This window comes from Cynocephalus volans, chromosome 10, assembly GCF_027409185.1.
Source record: "Cynocephalus volans isolate mCynVol1 chromosome 10, mCynVol1.pri, whole genome shotgun sequence".
Classification (NCBI taxonomy): Eukaryota; Metazoa; Chordata; class Mammalia; order Dermoptera; family Cynocephalidae; genus Cynocephalus; species Cynocephalus volans.
This window is the reverse complement of record NC_084469.1, coordinates 37,202,117-37,227,768: the sequence shown is the minus strand read 5'-3', so window position 1 is coordinate 37,227,768 and position 25,652 is coordinate 37,202,117.

Below are 25,652 nucleotides of genomic sequence, written 5' to 3'. Positions count from 1 at the left end.
TTGATCTTGGACTTCAAGCCTCCAAAACTGTGAGATAACACATTTCCGTTGTTTAAGCCCCTCAGTCTGTGGTACTTTATAGGACAGCCCTAATAAATCAGTATACCTCTCTGTTCACACTGCTTGTTCATCAATGAAAAATAATTATGTAATGTCTTTTGCTGGTTTTACTTCTTAGAGTCAGTCTATAGACAAACCACTGAAAACTTAATTTCATTCATATGGAATCTCAAGGGAACTCAGATAGCTAAAACAACAAAGTTGGAGTCTCACACTTCCTGATTTCTAAACTTACTACAAAGGTACCGTAATCAAAACACCTTGGTACTGATATAAAGACACAAATATAGACCAGCGGAATAGAATAGAGAGCCCACAAATAAACCTTGCATATATGTAAATGATTTTTAACAAGGGTGCTGTTTTAGTCCATTTTGTGTTGCTATAACAGAAATACCTGAGACTGGGTAAATTATAAGGAAAAGAGGTTTATTTGGCTTACAATTCTGGGACAGCTGCATCTGGCATGGGCCTCAGACTGCTTCTACTCATGGTGGAAAGTGGCAGGTAGCTGGCGGGTACGAGCAGATCACATGGCGACAGGAAGCAAGAGAGAGGAAGCAAGAGAGAGAGGAAGTGCCAGGGTCTTTTTAAGCAATGAGCTCTCACGGGAACTAATCGAGCGAGAACTCGCTCATTAATCCCCCTTCCCCAAGGAGAGCATTAATCCATTCATGAGGGATCTGCCCCCATAACTCAATCAGTTTCCAACACTGCCACATTGGGGGTCAAATTTCCACATGAGTTTTGGAGGGGACAACACATCCAAACTCCATCAGGTGCCAAGACCATTCAATGGAGATAGGGCAGTCTTTGCAACAAATAGTGCTGGGAAACTGGATATCCACATGCCAAAAATGAAGATGTGCCTTTACTTTATACCATGTAAGTTAATACCAAAATTAAACTGGTTCAAAGACCTAAACATAAAACCTAAAACTATAAAACTCTTAGAGGAATACATAGGGAGAAAGCTTCATGACATTGGATTTGGCAATGATTTCTTGTACATGATATCAAAAGCCCAGGCAAGAAAAGTAAAAGTAGATAAATTGGACTACATAAAAAATAAAAACTTCTGTGCATCAAAAGACTCAACTAGCAGAGTGAAAAAAGCAATCTACAGAATGGGAGAAAATATTTGCAAATCATATGTCTGTTAAGGGATTAATATCCAGAATATATAAACAACTCCTATAGCTCAACGACAGAAAAACAAATAACCTGATTAAAAAACAGCCAAAGGGCTTGAGTAGACATTTGTCTAGAGAAGACATACAGATGGCCAACAAGCACATGAAAATATGCTCAGCATCCTCATCAGTAGGGAAATGCAAATCAAAACCACAATGAGTTATCACCTCACACTCATCAGGATGGAAACTATCTTTAAAAAAATAAAATAATGAGTGTTGGTAAAGATGTAGGACAATTGGAACCTTTGTGCACTGTTGGTGGGAATGTAAAATGGTGTAGCTGCTATGGAAAACGGTACGGTGTTTCTGCCAAAAAAATTTAAAATATAATTATGATATGATCCAGGAATTTCACTTCCAGGTATATATTCAAAAGAATTGAAAGCAGAGTCTCAAAGACATCCATGTACACTCACGTTCATAGCAACATTATTCACAGTAGCTGAGAAGTGAAAGCAATTCATTTATCCATTGAGGAATGAATGGATAAGCAAACTGTGGTATATCTTTACAACAGAATATTATTCAGCCTTAAAAAAGAAGGCAATTCTGCAATATGTTACGATGTGGAAGAACTTTGAGGGATTTATGCTAAGTGAAATAAGCCAGTCACAAAAAACCAAAATGCTGTATAATTCCACTTATTTATATGAGGTACTTAGAGTAGTCAAAATCATAGAGACAATAAGTAACAGCTTAACAGTAAAAAAACAAGTAACCCAATTAAAAAATAGTCAAAGGAGTTGAATAGGCATTTCTCGAAGGAAGATATACAACTGACCAATAGACACGTGAAAAAATGCTCAGCATTACTAAGCATAAGGGAAATGCAAATCAAAACCACATTGAGATACCATCTCACTGCAGTTAGACTGGACATTATCAAAAAGACAGAGAATAACAGATGCTGGTGAGGATGCGGAGAAAGGAGAACACTCCTATGCTGTTCGTGGGAATGTAAATTAGTGCAGCCATTATGGAAAACAGTGTGGAGTTTCTCAAACAACTACAGATAGATCTGCCATATGGTCCAGCAATCCCACCGCTGGGTATATACCCAAAAGAATGGAAATCATCATGTTGAAGGGACACCTGCACTCCCATGTTTATTGCAGCTGTATTTACAGTAGCCAAGAGTTGGAACCGACCTAACTGTCCATCAGTGGATGACCGGATAAGGAAAATGTGGTATACATACTCAATGGAATACTACTCTGCCATAAAAAAAGAATGAAATTCTGCCATTCACAGCAACATGGATGAACTTAGAGAAAATTATGATAAGTGAAATAAGCCAGGCACAGAAAGAGAAATACTGCATGTCCTCACACATAAGCAGGAAGTAAAAAATAATAAGAAAGAAAGAAAGATACAACAATCAATGACAATAATTCGTTGAACTTTTAAAAGGAGAGAACAGTACTGAGGCCATGAGAGGTGGGAAAGAGGGTTAGTGAGAAATGGGTTAAGGGCCACAAAACGAGTTAACCTCGTGTAATGTTGAGTATACTAATTATCCTGATTTGAACATCACATATTGCACACAGGTACTGATATTTAATACCGTAACACACAGATATGTACGATGAATAATGTTTCAATAAATAAATAAATAATTTTTTAAAATGCTAACTCAATCTCTTTACCCTTCAATGCGCCTTCTGGGGTCAGAGACACCTTTGTGAATCCAGTGAAAGCTGTAGACACTTTCCCCATAGGCATCTGTGCACACGAGCAAACACACACAACATTTTGCATGTGATTATTTTAGGGTAAAAAGATGAATGAACGAATGAACAAACTAATGAATGAATGAGAAAGCCTGCAAAACCAAAACAACAGCATTCCTTCAGATGCTCCCAGTGTCACTTTACATCATTAGGTAGCAGACGGCAAAGTCAAGGACTACCAGTGAGAACCATGCTACAGCCCGGGTCTGCATGTCCTGGTCCCAGAGGGCTCCGGCTGCCAGCACACTCCAGAAGGATTTGCACACACCCTGAGCTCACCTGTTCTGTAAATGATCTCTCTCCTGAGGTGGACCCAAGGGAACCCCTGGGACCAATATGGGCTTGTTTCAGTCTCAAATTAGCCCCAGACATTCACAAAAGAAGGTGTTTAAAGGAGGAAGGTGGAGGTTGGGGAGAAGAGGGTGGCAACGTGGAGAAACACTTCCTAATGAATTCCAAGTCTCATCTGGTGCCAGGTACAAACTGGGAATTCCCAGAATATTTCCTTTTGTTTTTTCCTCTTTAGCATCCGTGCCCTTCCCAAAACCCCTGGCATCAAACAAAAGCTGCCAAAATTCTGTTTTCAAATGTTATGCAAATCATGTCCCCACCCCTGCCTCCCCTGGAGGGCCCTAGGAAGAAACCGAGCAGAGGAAAGGTGAGGACAGGGGAGGCTGCCCAGGCTGAGCAGAATCCAGCCAGCAGCTTGTTGTGGTGGCAGTGGTGGCAGGGGCTCAGCTAAGCATCACAGTGTCTCCCCATGATGAAGTACAAACTTGGGGGGTGGGGCAGCTGATGCCCAGATCACCCAACTAGTGTCACTTGGCTATTAGAATTTCTGGAGCAGAGTGTTGAAGCGGGCTTGCTTGTTCCCAGGCATGATTCCGGGCAATTATTAGCCCAGGGTTACACCAGTCCCCGGGAGGTTGACTTAGCACCACCAGGACAAAGGAGGAAGGAAGCAGCAAGTAGGTGGTCTGGGGCTTCGTTCTGAGGTCTGTCCCTAGACTTCATCCTGCACTGAAAACTTTTTGGCTGCCCTTGAAACTAAAGGATAAGGGGAAAATGGTATATTCCAAAGACTGTCTGCCCTTCCTTTGCCAAACAATTCCCAAGGGCAATAACAGTAATAATAATATCAACCACGCCTACTACTACTTACATTTATTGAGCGCTTACTATGTTCTCCACACCTTTCTAAGTTTCTCACTCCCTCTTCAGCCCTATGGGGTAGATAATATTATGCCCATTTGGTGAGTGCAGAAACAGGTTAAAATTTGCCCAAAGCCACACTGTGAAAAGGGAGGGAGCCTGGATTTGCCCCTGTGGGTGGGGCACTGGAGCACCACACTGTCCTGCCTCTCCGACACTAGGGATGGCAAGGAAAGCAGAAACCCCCAGCCTGGCATTCTCTGAAGCCCTCCCAAAGGGTCCCTGGTCACTCTCTAGAGTCTACTGGAGCCAGACCTTAGGACCCATGCAGGCCCTTGTGAGGCCTTAAGACACCCTTGTGTGGCCCTCAGGGCAGCTATGGCCCAGAGTTCACTGGTTCTCTTACCCAGAGGCCTTTGGGACAGGTTTTGGGGCTGCAGTCAGTCCCTGCTTCTCCCTGTCACCCCTCATCCCCCAAAGAGGGGCTCCATGCCCAGCGGCTGATCTGGTGGGCCACACTGGCTTGCAAAAGTCATGTACCATGTCGCAGCCTGCCCAGACTTCTCAGGTTCCCTACCCCCAGGCCTGGCCTCATCGTGGAGGTCCCTACGGGGGCAGTTCCAGCCCCTCCACTCAGGCAGGTGCAAGGCACGGAATGAATACTGGCAATCATTCCGCATTTAGGGTAAGGAAGGCCCCCCTTGCCCCTCCATCACACACATACACACACACCCCAGAGCTCTGTGTTCCCTGCGGACCAGGATGGCTTTTCTTATCCTACAGAAGAACAAAGCTTGTTAAGCCTTAGCCTGTGTAGTCATCGCCAGCCTGTTTCCAGGCACTCATGAGAGGGGCTTTCATTACTGGTGGCCGCTCTTTCTGCCCTGGCAGCACTGTGGCCTCTCCTGATCACTCCTTTCTCCCCTACAGCTGGGGCTTTTACTCCTCAGACCCCTGTCGCTCTTTTCTGCTTTGCTCGCCCCTCTTTCACCCGTCCTTTCATAGTTAGGATTGGTCTTTGCCCAGCAGGTTCTGTGAAGTTTCCTGGTACGATCCTTTCATCTCCAGCTGCTGTATCTGCAGTATTTTAACAGGAGCACCCTGTGGGAGGATCCATCCCCTTCTCCCTCCTCAGACCTGGGAGGTTCCTGCTGCTGCATGATGCCTGCCCAATTTCTATAAGTATTGGTCCATCCATTTGTTTATGTCTTTACCTTCCTTGGGACCAGACTGCCAATCCCATGAGGACAGGTACCCCTCCTGTCATGTTCAATACTACATCCTTAATACCTGGGACAGCACCAAGCATACAGCAGTGACTCAACAAATGTTTGCAGAATGTATTGTTTTAGTTTGTTTTGCGTTGCTCTAACAGAATACCTGAAACTGGGTAATTTATATATGAAAGAGGTTTATCTGGCTTACGATTCTGGGACAGCAGCATCTGGCACGGGCCTCAGGCTGCTTCTACTCATGGCGGAAAAGCAGCAGGCAGCTGGTGGGTACAAGCAGATCACATGGCGAGAGAAGAAGCAAGAGAAGGAAAGCAAGAGAGAAAGAGAAGGTGCCAGGGTCTTTTTAAGCAATGAGCTCTCGTGGGAACTAATAGAGCGAGAACTCACTCATTAATCCCTCCTCCCCCAGGGGGAGCATTAATCCATTCATGAGGGATCCGCCCCCATGACTCAAATCAGTTTCCAACACTGCCACACTGGAGATCAAATTTCCACATGAGTTTTGGAGGGGACAACACATCCAAACTCCATCATGTATTAATTCCTCATCTGCAAAGTGGGGTTATCAGGAGTACCTACCACCAGGTTATTGGAAAGAGTAAATAAGTCAATACATATATAGCACCTAGAACCGTGTCTGGCATAAAGTGACTTTCCAGTAAGTGTTAGTTATAACCATCATTATTCACTCTACAAATTCAGTGTTTACCAGGGGCAAAAAGATGGGAAGGACATAATCTCAGCATGTGAGGCAGCCTGACAAGCTGCTGTGGAGAGGCATGAACAAGGGGTTGTACAATTCCTGGGATCAGAGCAACTATCCCCACCTAGGGGAACAGACAAAGACCAAGCTGAGCATTGAGGGTTCACTGGGAGATGGTCAGATAAGAAGTGGGAAAGGGCATTTCAGGCAGGTGACCGAAGTGCAGAAAGGGTGGCTAGAAGGGCACTTTCAGACCAAACTGCTCAAGACCAAGTACATTACACTTAGTGCACAATTAAAATAAAACAAAATAATCTGTCCACATTGGCTATTCAGGACTCTGTCCTCAAAATACCCCTAAATGAGACTCTCCCTTTTCTGTACTAATCTCAAGGTCCAGCAGAATTTCCTCTTTTCAAAAGCAAAGCTGGAGGGTCACAAGAGAATAGCCAATTCTTCTGGCCTGTTCTCCAAACCTGGTGCTTTTTCAACTATTTTTAAGGTATATATTGACAGGACAGAGTTTAAGACTGTTATAAAAAAGGACACGTCTGCTTTAGACAAGGCAGAGTGAAGTCCACAATCACAGCAATATGACCAGATCATTTCCAATTGGCCAAACCTTCTGCCTTTCAAACTAACAGCAGCCTCCTGAGACAAAATCTCAATAATGCACTCATTCAACAAATATTTGATGAGCATCTACTATGTGCAAGGCACCCTTCTAGGCTTCAGGAATAAAACATTGAACAAAACAGCCAGAAATCCATGCCCTCATGGAGCTTGATTCTAGGGGTGGAGAATTTTTAACTTGCTACTGATATAGGTATATGTGGGGTTTCACCACACAATATCTTGGATTTTCTATGAAGGAATTGAATGCATGAAAACTCAAGTCAAGTGGTATTTGGGATAGGAAAAACTAGGAAAACTCAAGTAGGAAGGTGGTTGTCCATCCTTTCATCAACACATTCCCCAAGTTCTGGCTTCCCCTACTCTTGGTTGTACCCAAGGTCAGTCTCTCAGATCTGTATTCTCACCTTTTTGCTCCTTACCAGCATCGTCCAGCCAAGCACTGGCAGACCTTACCAGTTAGGAACGTGCACGCTGCAGGTATCAGAAAGCTCAATAACAAAGGTGTAAAGGAGGTGGATGTTTATTGGAAGTAGTCCCAGTGTCTGTCTGGCAACTGAGCTGTGTCATCTTGGCTCTTTTCCCCTTTCTACTCTTCAACTCTTAGTGTGTTAGCTTTTCTTCCACATACTTGTAGCATCATGACCCCAGGATGGCTGCCACAGCGCTAGACATCACTCTGCACCCAAGATGGGAAAGAGGAGGGAGAGGTGGCATTTCAACTCATCTTTTATATAAGGAAGAAAAAATTTCCCAGAAGCCCCAAGCAGACTTTCTCTTCTTCTCATTTGCCTGAGTCAGGTCACGTGACCACTCTGTCCAGCTCAAGGGAGATTGGGAAATTCTGTATTTGGATTTCCAGCTTCCATAATAAGGCAGCAAGAGAAAGAAGGGGCCAGGAATGGCTTGTGTGGGCAAACAACAGTATCTGCCAGAAAAGCCTTCACAGAGAAACCCCAAGACATCAAGCTAAAGGTTGCTCAAACCATCTTAGGCTGGGAAATTTAAAAAAAGAGAGAGAGAGAGAGAAATGGCATATTTCAAGCCAAGCATTGTGAGTTAGACCAGAAATGCCCCATTTTTGAAAAAATCCTAGGCAGGAAAGTCCCCCCGCTGCAGAAGAAGCCTCTAGGCATGGCTCCACACTCGGCAATGCAGCCAGAAATTCAGTACCGGGACCCAGATGATTATATTTACATTTTTAATATAAATATTAAAATATTAATATAACATAATATTAAAATATTGTGGCATAAGGTATAAATGGAGGGTATTATGTTAAGAATGTGACTTCATCAGTTGCTACAGAATAAACACTAGAGGAGGGGAAATTCCCACCTCATGTTGGTCACATAAGATTATCATCCTAGGATACGATTTGGTCAGGAATAAGTATGAGACTGAGGAGCAAAGTTTACTTTCCCATCATGTATATCCTTTTCCCTAACCAGCTGAATTGAACTGTTTACCCAAGTCACATAAACACTTGCCACCACCATGATTATGAATCAAGTGTCTCATTTATGCTAACTCATGGGCTTTGGACTCCCATGCGTGGGAAGTTGGAAAGTGACAATCCAGTCAAAACAGAAGTTTGGCATCACACAGTAAATAGGAAGAGAAAAACCCCAAACAAGGTTTTGTGTGCGTCTCTGCACATGTGTTTGTGAGAAAACACACCCACACACAACGTGAAAAGGCCACACTGTCCTGATTACATCCAAAGCCCAGGCCTGTCCTTGTAGCTCTGACCACATTCAAATGTCTTAATTCAACAAGTGATTTTGGATTTCCACGATACTTTTCTTTCATCTGGACAAATTAAACCGAGTTGTTCTGTAAAGAGACTATAATTCATCATCGTGCAGGTGTGTTTAGAGAAGATCTTGGTCAAATGACCCCCTGCCTCTGCAATGTGCACATTTATCCCTCAGTTCGTCCATCCATTCATCTACTCATCCAGCTGTCCACCTATCTTTCACCCGTCAATCCATTCACCCACCCATCCATCCACCCATCCACCCAACCATCTTTCCGTCATACCACTATTGGGGCTTAGAAAGCAACACCCCAAAGTGAAGCCTCAGAAGTGGCTTCATAGTGAGTTCTCTCAACTGATTGTTCACAGTCAGTTACAGACAGAAATCCTCAATCTGCATTTTCTCCCCTTCTCACTACCGCACTTGACTAGTAAAAAAAAAAAAAAAAAATTTTTTTTAAAAAGAAGATGCCTCAAAAGCAAAGTTTTCCTCTGGCTTTCTCCTGCCCTCTTGTCTCTCAGCCTCAATCTCCCCTGAGGCAAGCCATAGAAACTAGAACCACTCTTCCCCAAGGTGGGTCATAGAAACCAGAACACTTTTCCCCAAAGCCATCCATAAAGTCAAAAATTATACTCTAATCTTTGCCCCACCTTTCTGTCTTGGAGCCAGCCATAAAGAGATTCTCAGGCCTACTTTGTCTGTTTGTATTTCATAAGACCCCCCTTCCAGAAGGGGTCATGTCCCATATCCTGAAGGAAGGATGCCGCACAGAGAGGCCAAGTGGAGTCTGAATCGGCAGGCCTTGGTGTGTTTCCCCACCCAGTCTATCAACATTAGATTGTACTTTTCTCACGCAATCACGTTTCTACACAGCTGTGCCTGCTTCATAGACCTAAGCAAAAAAATGGACAGTTTTCCCCGATCTTTGGATCTTCATTCTGAAGGCTCCCATGTCACATAAAACTATGATCGAATAAATTTGTTATGCCTTTGGTCCCTATTAATTTGTGTTTGTCATGTGACTTTTCAGTGAATCTTCAGGGGATCGAAGGGGAAGTCTCCCTTGGCTCCTACCCCATCATCTACTTGTCCATCTTTCCATCAATACATCATCCATCCATCCATCCGTCTACTTATGCATTCGCCCATTCATCTACCTACTTATTCATCCACCCATCCATCCATCCACCCATCCATGCAACAAACACTCACTTATCTCCTTGGGACTTTCTCTATCCTCTCTTCCTCCTTGCCTAGCAGAGATGCACTTTCACCCCATTAAGACTTCAGTTTTCACATGGGATGCCTTTCCCTCTTCTACATTTTGTGAAATTCCACTGATCCTTAAAATCCAGCTTCGATTCCTTTGTGGAAGGTTCTTCATGGACTTTCACTGTGAGACCACAGTGTTATTGTTTGTCTTAATTCTTAAGGTATGAATATTTTGTATCCCTCTTTTATTATGAAATAAATTGCTGCTTTCAATATCTCTTCATTGTTATATTACATTGCACTTGTCTCCTGTGATTGAAATATTCTGCATTATTTCTTATTTCCCCGAAGTAAACTGTTAACTTTGTGAGAAGAGAGATTATGGTTTTTACTTCTTTGCAACCTCCCTCCACAGCTGTATTAGGAAAGAATTCACTGAACAATGTTAAAAATATAGGCACTCAACAAATATACATATGTAGATTGCAGGTGAAGTTTCCTCATCCATGACGTGGGGATAATATTGGTGTTATAGGAATATCGTGAGGATTAATTGAGATAGTGTATATTGAAGAGCTCCATAAACTGCAAAGTCCTAAAAACATTATTACTGATGATAATATTGCTTTATTTTTAATAAAAATAAATAAAAGTTAATAGCCATATGCTAGGTTATGTACAATCTGAATGAACAAGGATATATTTAATAAACACTTTATTAGTACTTATACAATCATTGGGTCCTGTACAAGGCACTGGAGCTATGGAAGTGGGTTTTCCTGTCTTTAAGGAACTCATGGTTTAGCAAAAAGGCAGAAACATAAGTGCCTATAATTGTATATGAGGCTGCAAAAATCACCATAACACAAAGTGCTCAGAGACACCTAAATGATTCCTTAATTCTGCCTGGAGGGATTAGGAAAGAATTCACTAAAGGATTGTCACTTGAGCTGAATTTGAAAGGTGAACAAAAGTACAGTAGATGCGGAAAGAGAAAAAGACCTTCCTAGGAAAGAAGCACAAAGTGTGTTTGGGGGAAAAGAAAGCAGGATTGTCTGACGGCAACCTAAGGTACCTCACAAAAGGGGGTAGAAGGCAGAAACTGAGGCCCAGGGGCTGGCGCATGAATCATGAGCCCATCAGGGGCTTTGTGAACTATATTAAGGAATGTGAACTTGATTCCAAAGACAATGCAAGACCACAGAGGAGGAAAATGATTAGATTTGTCTTTCAGCTAAATGATGGTCAGTGGCAATGCTTTCTGCTGCAAATAACAGAAACCCAATTAAAACTGGCTTAACCAATCAAGACATGCATTATCTCGCCTAACTGGAAGTTCAGAGGGAGGCAGGCTGCAGGCCTGGTATAAACAATCCCTCAAAAAACCATGGTCTTTTTGTGTCTTCACTCTGCAAATGCTTGTCATCGGCTTAATCTTGGGTGGTTGCAGAATGGAAGTTCCAGTAATGCATCCAGGCACCATCAAATTCCAAAGCATCCACCCTAGCAGACATGCCATCATGTCTCATTAGGTCACATGGCCCTGGGACAAGATGGAGACATTTGCCATAGCTAGGCTCAAGGAGGAGCCTGGAACCAAGGATACCAGCTGAGAAGACATTGCAGATTTTGGGCACAAAGTGATAAAACCTGGGCCAGAGATGTGGCTACAGGCATAAAGGAGGAGCAGGAATTCAAGACACATCTTGCATGTGAGAAAGAACCGGGCAACTCATGGCACGTGGAGGAGAAGCCAGGTGTTGAGAATTCTCCAAGCTTCCAATCTTGGGTGACAGAGTGACTAGTGTCCTGTTGCCTGGGATGGGTGTCTGGGTGGTCACTGAACATGCCCCCAAGGGCTGCCTAACAAAGCATGAAGAGACAGCATGAAGACAGGAGTCCTCCGGTGTCTGTTCTTCCCCAAGAGTCAGTACAGTGCCGTGGCTGAAGGGTTGACTCTGTGTCATGCAACCTGCTTCCTGTCACTTGTGAGATGAGAACCTTGGGTAAATTTCTATTTGCTCACTCATGAGATGGGTATAATAATACCTAGCTTAAGGGTTGTTGTGTCAAGAGCTAAACATAATGCTGGGCATAGAAGAGACATCATGGGATAACAGGAAAGGAGACCAGGGCGCTAGTTGTAGTTTAGTCACTTACTATATGATCTCCATCCAGTTACTTGAATCTGCTGAACCTCAATGTACTCATCTGTAAAATGGGGGAAAGACCTACTCATGGGGTTACTGATAGAATTGGATTAGAAAAATATGTCGAGGGTTAATATGGAACGTCGGTATTTTTTGGCATCCAAATGAGAGAGGCAGAGTCTTCCACTAGAGAAGTGGAAACTCCTGGAAACTCCTTTCCAGCTATCCTTGAAACTGAAGCATGGCTGTCACCTAGACTCAATCAGTCAGATGTCCGTGCTGCTGCACTCTCAGTGAGGGTGGGGAGGTGCGTTGGAGCAAGGAAGGATGAATGGGGTGATGTTAGCAGTGACAGTAATATGCAGTTTCAGGCAAGAGTGGCAGTGCTGCCGGCCCTGGGGTCCAGTGTCCAGGCCAGAGCGGCAGCAATGCATACTCTGGACTCTGAAATTTAATGGCACTGGCAGCAGATTTTTACGGAGCCAGTTTGGTGGCATGATTTTTGCTGTTCCCTGACTGCAAAGCACCATTTTGTTCCTGCCTATTTGCTCCATCTGGTTTTCTAACCTTACTGAGAAATCTAAGAACTACCCCAATAGCCTTAAAATTAGGTTTTTGTTCTACTTTAATCAGCTTCAGTAATTTTCTACACTGGAAACTAGGAATCCGGACTACACAAGTGCCTAGCATAATGTCTGGTGGGTAGCAGGAATTTAATATTTGTTCATTTTCCCTGTTGGCTCCTTATTCTCAGCTTCTTTCCTTCTATCCAAGTTTTGTTTTAACTACAAGGTGCTACGATGAGTGGAAGGAAAAACTCCCTCTTGTAAAGAAAACATGGAGTCACTCAGTTTCATAATCATTTTCTCACTATTTCCCTGAAAGATCACACCACGGGCTAATAAACCTGGGGTGCAGGGAGTGAGCAGGAATTTTTAATTTTTTAAAGTTTTAAGGGCAAATATAAATTTGTTCACTAAACCCCAAAACATGACAATCAGGGGACATCTATGAAACAGAATGACTCACTTACATGGGTCTTTGGTATTTCATAAGCTGATGGACCTAATTAACGATCCAGAAGAGGTAGAATATAAAAGTGTATATGGGTTCATGAAAGGTGTGTTTAATTCATGGGTAATGGAACCATATCAGGTGGTAAAGAGGACACTGGGGAGTTTAGGGAGCACATGCTTAATATTCTTGGATGAAAATTGCCACTGGTTTCTACAAAACACCCTAAGCATTACTCAGAGATAGACTATTGGGCTGAGCGGGTTACTGAGGGACCAGAGGTCATTTAGCCCACAGGCACCTCCCGTCTAATGTGGGGATCTCCCCACAGCAGCCTAAGCAAACAGTCATCAGCCATTGGCCATTCCATTGACGAAGCGAAGGTTGCCCAGTAGAATGATGTGGTGATGTGTTGGCATGTGTTGTTTCTGTCCCCAGAATCCATTCTGCCTTCTTCATTCTCACTCATTCTTGGCCTCTCTGAAATGATCTCCCCACCACATGAGATCCTAGGAGACTGTCGGTGAAGTTGTCTTCCCTTTCCTTGGTCAAGCCAGGTTCATCAGACTTGTATTCTTTGGACTTTGGATCTTGAGTACAGTGAAGCCATGACCTTTAAAGGAGAGATGGGATTAATTTATTACAACTAATTTATTCAACATCCCATTGAGTTGTTCCTTCTACTTAGAATCCTAGACATCTTTCGCTTCTGTCATTTTCCAAGCCTGGATCCTCAAGCTTATCTCCATGAGCCGTGCCAAATCCTTGCATAATTTTTTTCTTGCATGTGTTAACTGAGGCTATTTCTGTCCTTTTCAACCAGAGAACCCATGTAATTCACCAGAGAACTGATCTAACTCATACTGGCAATAGTAACAAATTTCTAACTGTTAGAAAGTTCTTCCTTATGTCAAACTGAACTCTTCTTCCATATAATTCTTACCACTTTATCCTGGGACTGTTTTTGGAGCAACTCTTAGTCAATACTCCCCATATGACAGCCATTCAGACGTTTGAAGACAACGTACATTCTCTAGTTAACTTTTTTTAAAGTAAATAGCCATGACTTCTCAGCAGTGTCCAAATCCATTGACATCCTGGCATCCCTCTTCTGAACCCTTAAAAAGTGACACCCCCCCCATTAGGGGTACATGAAAAGTGTAATGGGATCATTATTACTCCCAGTCTCCTCATTCATAAATAATCATGTTTTTAGCATCAGTTTCACACCATTGGGTTATACTAAATATATTATCAACTAAAACTAGTTTTTAAAACTCATTGCTTCTTCATCATATAAGCAACACATAATCTTTGTAGAAACTTAAAATACAAATAAACAAAATGTAAATAAGGAACTCCTATTACCCACACCCCACTGATAATTCCTATGAACATATTATTGTAACATCTTCCAGACTCTTTTCTGTGCTTACTATATTGACTTTTCTGTTGGGGGTATAATATTCCAAAGCACGTTATATATTTAATAGGTACCCTCGGCATGGGCATTTGGATTATTTATCGTCTTTTGCATGCTTGATTTTGGTTTTGTTATTATTATAAACAATGCTTTGATAAACATTCCATACTCATGTCTTTGTATACTTGACTGATGATTCCTAATAACCTACAGATAAAATTGCTGGGTCAAAGGATTTGTTTTCCTATGTAGCTTTTAATTATACGAGGTTACTTCAAAAAAGTTCATGGAAAGATTGCTGTTATCTTTTAATTTTATTTTTCCACGAACCTTTTGAAGTACCTTCATACATCACCAAATTACTCTCCAGAAACCCAATCTACACTCCCATCATCAAGTTATAAAAGGTCTAAGACTCCTGGACTTTTTGCATGAGATCTTACCAAGCCAGGTATTCCCTGTTATAGTAGCAATTGATTTTAAGCTAATGGAATAATTGTATTTAATTGGCTCTGTTTCCTTATTCCCAGCTATTGAAATTAGGACATTGTGATTCAGTCAAGTATGGGATTATTCATTCCAATTTTGTGTCATCTGCTAACCTGTCCCTGCTATGTTTTCTGCAAGTTACAGATTACATTGTTGAATAGAATAGAGCCCAAAACAGGGCCCCGTGGCAATCTGCTAGGTATGTCTTCTGCCTGAGAAGACCCACCAAACAGTCTGGTGGGAGTTTACATCTCACCCAGTGCTTCTCAAGGACCCACGGACCTGCCCACAATCTGGCAACTAACGCAGTAACAGCATGCACCGCTGGACCGGCTCCTGCTACAGCCAGCGTCTGCTCTGATTGGTCGAGACCCAGGATGTGTTGGTGGTTAGATATTGTTAATAACCTCCTCACCCACTCCCAAGATGAAACAAATGTTAATAGTTTGCCATGCGAGGGTACTTCGAAAAATTCATGAAAAGATTTGTATTATCTTTCAGTTCTATTTTTCCACAAACTTTTCAAAGTATCCTCATATGGAATCAGATTCTTTTTGAGGAAATAAAATGTCTCAGTACATCAAAAGTCCACTTTCATCCCTCTGCACCCTCAAAAGAAGGAATATGTCATTCCCTTGCATTTTGTACTTTTAGTGCACTTGAAGGTACCCACATTAAAAATTTTGCATAAGTAGTATCACATGTCTGTATCCTCTTAAGACTTCCTCAACATTGTTTTTGATGTGTATCCATATTGAAAGATATCTAATTCATTCATTTCCACAAAGTGCATTGCAGTGAATGTCAAGTACAATTCCTTGTGCACATATTCAAGAGTTCTTAAAGACAGACAAATGGTAGAACTGCTGGGTCACAGGGTATGAGCATCTTCAACTTGATGCTACCCAGTTGTCTACAAGTCAGTCTACCATCAGTTTCGATGTATATTCTTGCCAGCACTTGTATGAGTTCCTTTTTCCCACATCCTCATCAACACTCAGTATCGTGAAACTTACTAACAGTTGCCAAACTTTTGGGTATGAAATCGTTCTTCAATATTCTAATTTTTATTTCTCTGAATATTAGTGACAGTGGGAATCTTTTCATAAGTTTATTGGTTATCTCAAACTTCTTCTTCTATGAATTTTCTGTTCACATTTGTGGGAGCCACCTTCCAAGATGGCCCCAGTAGTCCCTACCTCCTGGTATCCATGCCCTTGTGCGGTCTCCTCCCAGATTCTGCCACAGTGGGTCTTTTAGACCAACGGGATATGGCCAACAAGAAGATATGTCACTTCTGAGATTTGACACTGTGGCTTCTATCTGGGTCATTCTCTTTCTCTTGGATCACTCAATCTGGGAGAAGCCAGTGTCCTATTGTGAGCCACTCTATGGAGAGGCCTACGTGGCAAGGACCTGAGGCCTCCAGAAAACAGCCACATCAGTGAACTAGGAAGTGAACACAGATGACTTGCAGCCTCAGCCGACATCTTGGGTGCGACCTCATGAGAGACACCAGAACTCTCCAGATAAGTTACTGCCAAATTCCTGAACCACTGTGAGATAGTAAATGTTAATTGTTTTAAGCTGTTAAGTTTTCATGCAGCAACAAAAACCAAAACATTTTTGGACATTTTTCTATTGGGTTGTTTGGCTCTTATTAACTTTAAGAATTTTTAAAATATTCCAGACACTAATATTTTGTTAGTTATAATGTACACAAATATCTTCCCTCAACCTTTGGCTTGTCTTTTCACTTTAGTTATGGTGCTTTATTTTTTTGGCAGCTGGCTGGAACAGGGATCCGAACCTGTGACTTTGGGGTTATGAAACTGTGCCTTACTCAACTTAGGTAACCAGCCAGCCTGGGGTGATTTTTGATATAACAAAAATTTAATATTTAATATAATCAAATTTGCAAGAGGGTTTTTTTTTTTTTTGTCCTTATAGTTTATGTTCTCTGCATCTCATTTACAAAATCCTTCACTACTTTGGTGTAAAAAAATTGTCTTTTATGTTTTTCATTAAATGTTTTAAGATTTATCTTTGTACTCTTTAATTGGTCCAGAAATAGTTGTTGAATTAATTTGGCCAACACCTCTCTCCTAACACTTTTGTTTGTAATTTACTTTATAAATAATTTGCTGTGCATTTTACAGTTTGAAGATTTGTTCTTGGTTCTGGCAAAGACCAGAACAAAATACCTGTCAGGTGATGTTGCTGTCACTGTCCTCGTCTCCTGGCACAATGACCACATTCCTCCTGGCCTCTTCAGTTGCTCCAAACATTGGAAGAGTCATTCCTGTGATCCACTACTTATTCTGTTTTGAAGATGAGCACCTGAACCTGTTCTCTCTGTCTTGGGAACCCCTCAGCCACGCAAATCTTAGTACTCAGCAGAGCCTGCCTCACATCATGGAATCTGATCATTACCGATACCCACTTTCCCAGCCTCTCTGGCAGCAAGGATGACACATGATCTGGGATCTGCCAATCAAGACACACAGCTCTTGGACTGTGAATTAAACCTAATAAGGCAGAGAATTACCAGTGATTATGAAGCAGTGCTTTTCAAGCCTTAGCGCACATGAGAATCCCCCGAAGTCTGTTGAAAAGCAGATTGCTGGGTCCTACCCCCCGAGAGTCTGATTCAGTAGGTCTGGTGTGCAGCATGAGAGTTTGCATGTCTAACATGCTCCCAGGTGATGCTGACGCTGCTGGGTGGAGGGGTACCCTCTGATAGAGCATCCTCTCTGGTGATGATGTGGTGGGGGCAAGATCGAGTTCCAGGACAGCAGAGTCACTGCTGTGTTCAGTGTCAGTGGTGGAAGCTGGGCCAGTTCTGTGGTGGGATTTTGGTCATTGTTTCTGGCTGGGTGGCTGCTGATATTAGTCCTCCCGCCCACCTGGCAATTCTGTGAGCTACCCTGCATCTTCTCAATAGATTCCCTGACTGCTTAAGTCAGCCAGAGTTAGTTTCTGTTGCTTGCAACTAAGAATGGGGGCTGATCTAGGACCCGTGTTATTGTCTTTTAAAACTTCCTTTGAGACCTAAATCATTCTTAACTTTGGTCTTCCTGACACTACTCTTCCAGATTTGCACTGCTGTCTTGTATCCCTGGGATTTATGTCACTTAATTCATCTTCAGCACACATCTGTTAAATATATATACTGTTTTTTCTTATTTCAAGAATAATATATGCTTACTATAAACATATTTGGAAAATACAGAGAAACACAAATAAGTAAATTTAAAATCAACTTTAATCTCACCACCAGAGACAACCGCTCTGAATGTTTTGTTATTCTACTTTCAGTTTTCTGTATATACACACCTACACTTTTTATGTATTTGAGATTATACTGTATATACTGTTTTATAACTCCCCTTTTTTTCATTCCAACAATATAAGTAAACATTTTCCTCTGTCAAAAAGTATTCCAGGGCTGGCCAGTTAGCTCAGTTGATTAGAGCATCGTACTATAATACCAAGGCCAAGGATTCAGATCCCCATAGTGGCCAGCCACCAGAGAAGAAAAAGTATTCCACAACATGGTTTGCGATGGGGACATAGCTTCCAGTATAGGATGTACTATGATTTATCCAACTAACCTCTGATATTTGACATGCAGGTTGATTCAAATTGTTCACTATTATAAATAACATTGCCAATTTCTGATTCAAAAGGCACATTTTGAATTGGTCAGCAATTCCTACTGCAGCCACTCCAAATTCCTAAAAATGCCTTCATTCAATAAGTATTCCTTGAGTGTCTACCATGGGTCAAGCACTGTTCTACTTGCTGAGGATAAATAAATGAAAAAATAGGCAAAAACCCCTACCTTCATTGTAGCTTACATTCCAGTGGGGTAAATAGTAATACTACATGTTAATAACATACACACAAGCATACAATATACTAATAATATATCAATAATAAAATAATGATGACAGCTACCACTTATTACATGTTTGCATCTACCAGACATAATGCTAAGTCCTTTCTGTGCAGTTAATCCTCAGACCCCATTATCATCTCTGTTTTTCAGAAAAGGCCACTGACACTTTAACTTTCCCCTGCCCCACCATTAATGCAGGCAGACCTGGTACTGAGTCAGTTAAATCTGACCCCTCTCAAAGCCTGTGATTTTAACTGGTGGGAGAAAAAGGAAGATGCCACCTCACGGAGCAGTGCAATCCGAGGTGAGAGTCTGTTCTAATCAAAGAAATGGACCAGGATCTGTGCTCAGCAAGCTTCACTTCAGCTGTACGCTGAGTAAAGATGAGACCACCGTCCCCATGGGACCACGGTCCCCATGGGACCACGGACAATTTTCTTTCTACCTGCTGACAAATATCAGATTGTATTTTATTCACAAGTGAATTAAGAGAAGAAAACCAGCACGAGGTTCCTAAATAAATGCAGAAAGAAAAAAAATGCATACGTGGGGCCTGATGGAAGAGCACACCACTGAAAACCAACATTGCTAAATCAATAGGAAGATGTCAGGGAACTTTTTTGCACCTACCATAGGGCACAAGAAGCCACAGCCTTTCTGAAACATAAAATCATTAGGAGAAAACAGACTCATGAAAAGACAGCAAACAGTCAAATGAAAGAAGCATTAAAAGGGTGACAAAAAAGATTGTAAGGAAACTAAAAACAAAAGCAGATGGAAATTCATAACTACATCACAAAGGGTAGAATTGACACTACAAAAAAAAATGGAATCAGACAATATCATATATGGGTGAAGACCTGGAAGAACTAGAACTTTGGCACATTCCTTACGGGAAACAATTTGGCAATAGCTACTACAACTGAGGATGGACGTAGCCTATGACCCTGTGACTCCACTCCCGGGCAGATACTGTAGGGTAGTGGTTCCAAACTTTGTTGAACATTAAAATCACCCACTTTCTAAGATCCAGATGCCCAAGTCGGACCCTGTATCAATTAAATCGGAAGGTCTTAAGGATGTGAGCCACCCATCAATAGTTTTCTAAGATCCCCACATGATTCTAATTTGCAGCCAAGTTTGAGAATGATCGCTCTAGAGAAATCCTTGCATGTTTGCTCAGGATGACATCTACTACAATGTCTACATCAGCATTGGTCGTAATTGCAAGAACAAGGAAATTTCTCAGTGTTGATGAGCAGAATTGATACAGTGCGGTGCATTCACACAATGAAATATTATACCGCAGGGAAAAGGAATAAACTGCAGCCCCGGCCATCCACAAAGATGAATCTCACAAACATAATTGGAATAGAGGGAAATTCACAGGGGAACATACACGACTTGCTTTCATTTACATAAGAGGGAATTTTGCATGACTAAACCATGTATTGTGTGAGAATACATGTGTAATATGTTTGTTGACATACTATAAAGAAATACAGGGGAAAGATAACCACAAAACTCAGGACAGTGGTTACCAAAGAGAAGGAGGAGGCTTCTTAAGGGGGGTTGATTTCTTAAATTGGTGCCGGTAGCTTATACCTTATACATATGTTATGAATATTATTTTGTTTGTTTTAATTATTTAATTAAATGCTGAAAAAAAAGATTTTAAAAATTGAAAAAGATGAAGATTCATGCATAGACAACTACTTAAAAATTATCTCAATATTCAGGAAAAAAGGACAAAAATATTTTTGAAAAAGGTGAAGTAAAAATGGAGCTATGGAGGACAGAGAATGGTCATAATCATACATTTTCTTATGGAAATGCAAAGAAAGTAGAACCTTTTTTAATCCCACCTCTTAAAGATTAATTTATGTAATCTTAGATGTGGATAAGAACCTCCTGAGCCAAAGACTATAAAGAAAAATAGCTCTAAGTCTGAACTACAAAGAAATGTAAAATAACATCAGGGTTATTGGGTAATATGTTGGGATAAAGTGGTTGTGGCAAACTCTTTGCCCATGGCCTTGAATGTTGTCTTAAGTAAATTCTTGGACGTAGAATCACTGACACATAATAAGTGTTCAACAAATAGTCGTTAAATGCATGAATGAACAGAGAAAATTCTGTAAAAGTAGGCACCAAGATGATATCAGAGCTTACTTTTGAGCGATGGACTAAAAGATTACTTTTCTGCATTTTCACTTTTCTGTATTATTTTTCTTTTCTACAATTAATACATGTTACTTATATCATAGGAAATAAAAAGTGTAATTTTATAAAGATACTGTCAAGAGTAATTGTAGCAAAGACTAAGACCCTTTCTAGATCTTCCCTGACAAGACTCATGCTCAGTGAAAACAGCTTGGCTAGATTCTAAAAGACTAAAAGGGATCACTACTCCCAGGCTAGAATCTCACAATCTATGAACTTCACTGTGGTAACCAACCTCCAATAGCCCGCAAGAATCCCTTCCTCCTGCTATTTATGCCCTTTTGTGGTTTTCTTTTGCATTGTATAAGGGATGATCTGTGAGACCAATAGAATATGGTAGAAGTGATGGTAAATTATAAAAGACCCTCTGGCTTCCATTTTGATTGTTCTTTCTCTCTCAAATCAGTTGCTCTGGGAGAAACCAGCTGTCAGGTCATGAGCAGCCTGTGGAGAGGCCAACATGGCAAGGAGGTGAAGCCTCCTGCCAACAGCCGTGTGAGTGCACCATCTTGGAAATGGGTCCTCCAGCCCCAGTCAAGCCTTTGGATGATGCAGCCCCAGCTGAGATCCTGAAAGTGACCACAGGAGAGACCTTGGGCCAGAACCACACTTGCAAGGCTACGCCTGGATTCCGGACCTTCAGAAACTGTGTGAGATAATAAAGGTTTGTTGTTTTAAGCTGCTAAGTCTTGGGGTAATTTGATCTACCAAAACTGGATAACCAATATAGCCATCTAAACAGGATTAGTGGCTTTTAGCTCCAGGAAGAGGTAGGAAAAGAAGGGAAAAGGACAAAAAAGAATGAAATGTCACCTTTGAGAGGGAATAGAATTCCCTATGAAATTATTATATCTTTAACTATCCCCCTATTCTGTGCAATATGGGAACTATTGACCCATTCCCCAAAATTGGGGGACCACACTGGAAGTTCCTGGACTGAAGAGTGACTCTGGAACCTGGAACACATATCCCTCCTTTTCTAGAGGTACATACAGACAGTTGGTAAGTCACAGAGGACTCAGCATGAAGCTTGCATAAGCAGTTGTGGGGTGGCACACCTGGGCACAGAGAGCATCGTAGCCCATCCTCTGGCATGTCATGGAAGAGGACCTAGGAAGTTCCCCCATCCTAAATAAAGATGGGCTGACCCAGGAGAGCCATGCCAGTTGAGCAAGGAAGGGAGTCTCTCGTTAGCACTTGAAGTGGCTGAGGCTCTGAAAAGTTGACAGCCAGACATTGAGGGTCCACCTAGCCTAGAACCTTGGGCAGAGAAACACTACCCGAGCCATCACTTATACCAAGCAGGATAGCATAGCAGAATCATGCCTGGGATATCACCTACATAGAGCCAGCCAAGTGCACAGTGACTAAATGACACTGAGGACCTGGTCAGGTAGAGAAACGTGGCCTGACAAAGAAAGGAGAGGTCTTCCTTCTGCACTTCCCAAGAGGGGACTCTTGGAGCAGGCACGAGGAGCTGTGGGGATGAAGGAAAGGGGCACCAAAGCACAAAGCTGTCCCCTGATGCCCGAGCTCGGAGCAGGGCCTCTGAACCAGATGGTGATGATGGAGGTTAAAAATACCCGAATGTCTTAAAATGTTTACTCAAAATGGAACTATTTGAAATTGGAAGTGACTGGACAGCGATGATATTTATAAGACTGGGCTAACTTCAGTTTTTCCACTGCTGAGTACAAAAGGGATTTTTTTTTAGTGAAAAGGAAGTGAATTACAAAAATAAAGCAAACTTCTTGTTGGTACTTGGCTAGGTGGGGACTGTTCATTGAAAGCTGTTAAATAAGGGCTGGCTGGTTCACTCAGTTGGTTAAAGCGTGGTGCTGATAAAAACAAGGTGCAGGTTCAATCCCTGTACTGGCCAGCCACCAAAACAAACAGACAAAAAAGCTGTTAAATAAATAATCAATGAGACCTGAGCTGTTTCCTCTACCTTCACTTCAATGGTAAGCCAGTCAGAGTCACCTGTGTCACCGCACTCTTAAAGACCTTTCACAACTATAAATGCAGATATTTTTTAATCATTTAAGAATATTCTGCTGCTTGCAAATACCATTTGTTCTTAGACTCTAGACCAGCTGTGTTCAACAGAATTTCCCGTGATGATGAAAATGTCCTATATCTGTCCTGTCCCATGCAATAGCTACTAGCCACATGCAGCTCCTGAGGGACAGAATTTTAAATTTAATTTAAATATAAATAGCCACATGTGACTAGTGCTACCACATTGGACAATGCACTTCGAGATGGAATTCTACATTTTTCTACTGAACTTTTGGAAATTTGGTTTCCTAATTTTGGAATGTATTTTTTTCTGTTTGCTTGCTGTTGCAAACTCCAAAATGACAGGGTCACTTTGGCTCAAGGTTTCTGACACTTCCACATCACCCACCAATTCTTCCATAAGTGTCCTCAGAAGCAAATTTAGAAAAATATTTACTATAATGTTTATATCAGGAATTTGAGCACAGATCTGCTATCTGGTAATATTAAGAAATTGCTAAAAGTACATACTGAAATATTTACAAAGAAAATATTTACATACTGAAATACAATGTCTGCAATTTGCTTTAGATAATGGAGTGGGGAATGTATAGAGGAAACAAGATTGGTTGATAATTGTTGGGGCTTTGTGATGGGGTCATGGACACCTCTTAGGCAAGTCTTTCTACTTCGCATGTGTATGAATATTTTAATTAAAAAAGTAAGAGTTTTTAACAAAATGGGAAAGTACCCATATCGTAAAATAAAGTGGAAGGAAAAAACAAGCTACAAAATGATAAATATATGCTGCAGTGAGGAACTCATGTAAGTGGAAGGAAATACAGAATGCAGTGTGAGGAGCCCACACGGCTCAGTTCAAACCTGGCCCTAACACCCCCTTGGCTATACGAGCTCAGGGAATTTTGTTTAGGTTTGCTAAACCTCAGGCTTCTTATCCACAAAATAAAAATTATACTGGAATGTACTTCTCAAATTGCCATGGAGATTAAATGAGCCTATTTATGAAATACTTAGCCAGCATCTGGCATACAGTACAAATCCAATCACTTATCTCAGGGGAATGGATTTAACCAGTGCTGCTCTTGCACCATCATGTTATCCAATTTCCCACAAAAGGGAAGTCTTCCTGTTGTATTCAAGGGGAGAAATGATATTAGAAAGAAAAAAAGGGAAGGAAGGAAGGGAGGGGGGTAAGAGAAAAAAGAAATTCCAGCTTATGTCTTGACCTTTGGAATTCCCCATGCATCTGTTTTGTGACTTTGGGGATATGTATTAGGACAGCATCCTCTGTCCCAGTGGGTGGAGTGGGGTCTTGTTCCTGTGGTTGTCCTTGTTATTCTTGACCCAAAAGCTCTCCATACTGATGGACAGACCACTTAGTCCCTTCTTTGCAGATAATGCTACAGTTTCCTTTTCTATTAGATTTGCATCTTTTACATAAAATATATCCTGCCATTGTCACTTTCCAGTTATGACTCCCTCCCAAGTAGAGTGACGCTTATGAAGTTATAGTTTTCTTTTTGCAGTAACATGAACATCTTGCCTTACCCCTTCCCCCTCATGGACATGTAAGGCCATAAATAAAGCTCTATTCCAGTTGCCTCTATGGTTGCCCAAAGATAATTGGGCACAGCCTCTATCTTTCTTTCTATATCACAAAGACTGTTTTGCGTTTTCTCAACTATCAGCATTCATGACAGTAATCTAACTGAAACTACCCTAAACCATATAGATTATAGATGATAGATAGATAGATAGATAGATAGATAGATAGATAGATAGATAGATAGATAGATAGATAGATAGATAGATAGACAGACAGATAGACAGATAGATAGATAGAGACTCACATAACTGAAAAGTTCAAGAGATAAGATGATCTTCAGACATGGCTAAATACAAGTGCCCTGTTTTCAGGAATTTTTCTCTCTCCGTCATCAGACTCAGCTTTCTACTGTGTTGACTTCATTCTCAGTCTTATTAAAAAGTCAGTCTCATATGAGCAGCTCCAAGCTTATGGTCTGTCATCTTGACAACTCTAATAGAGAAAGAAAGCATGCCTCATTCTCCATTATTTGAGTAAAGTCCCAGAGACAACTCTCATTGGTCCAGACTGGGTCGTGTGCCCACCTCTGAACCAATCATTGAGATTTTGGTAGACTCTTTCTGGGTTACATACTCACCCTTGGAGCCAAAGGACGGGGTCAATCCTCTTTGGCCGTGTAGACTTTGAGTAGAAGATGGACGGTTTTCCTTCAAAAATAAAGAGGCTCTAAAAGAATACAGCAAATGAATGTTGAGCAGACAAAAGCAACAGCTGTCCACCATGCAGCCCATAAAAATCTTTTCAAATGCCCGTCAATGCTATTGTGAAATCTCCTGCCCAACACCTTCTTCCCTGTCTTTGTGGCACTTTCTATCCTTTGCCAGGAACCTTGTATTCTAGTATCTTTGGCTCTGGCCCAGGGAATGAAATCCTCTTCAACACCATCGACATCACCAGCTTCTCACTCCCAATATCCTCTCCTTTTCTCTTCCAGAGTCACAGCCACCAGCTGGATGAAAAGATGGAACACCACCTGTGTCCCCAAATCCTTCAATGTCCTTCTCAGAACATTAAAATGTCCGGAAGCATATTTCAGATTTCTTTCGAGTGCACCGTTTATCTGTGCATGAACCAGCAGAAGTGGGGACTGGTGGAGACTCCAATGCAAGTATTCCATTACATCTGGACCCATGCTCCAGAAACATG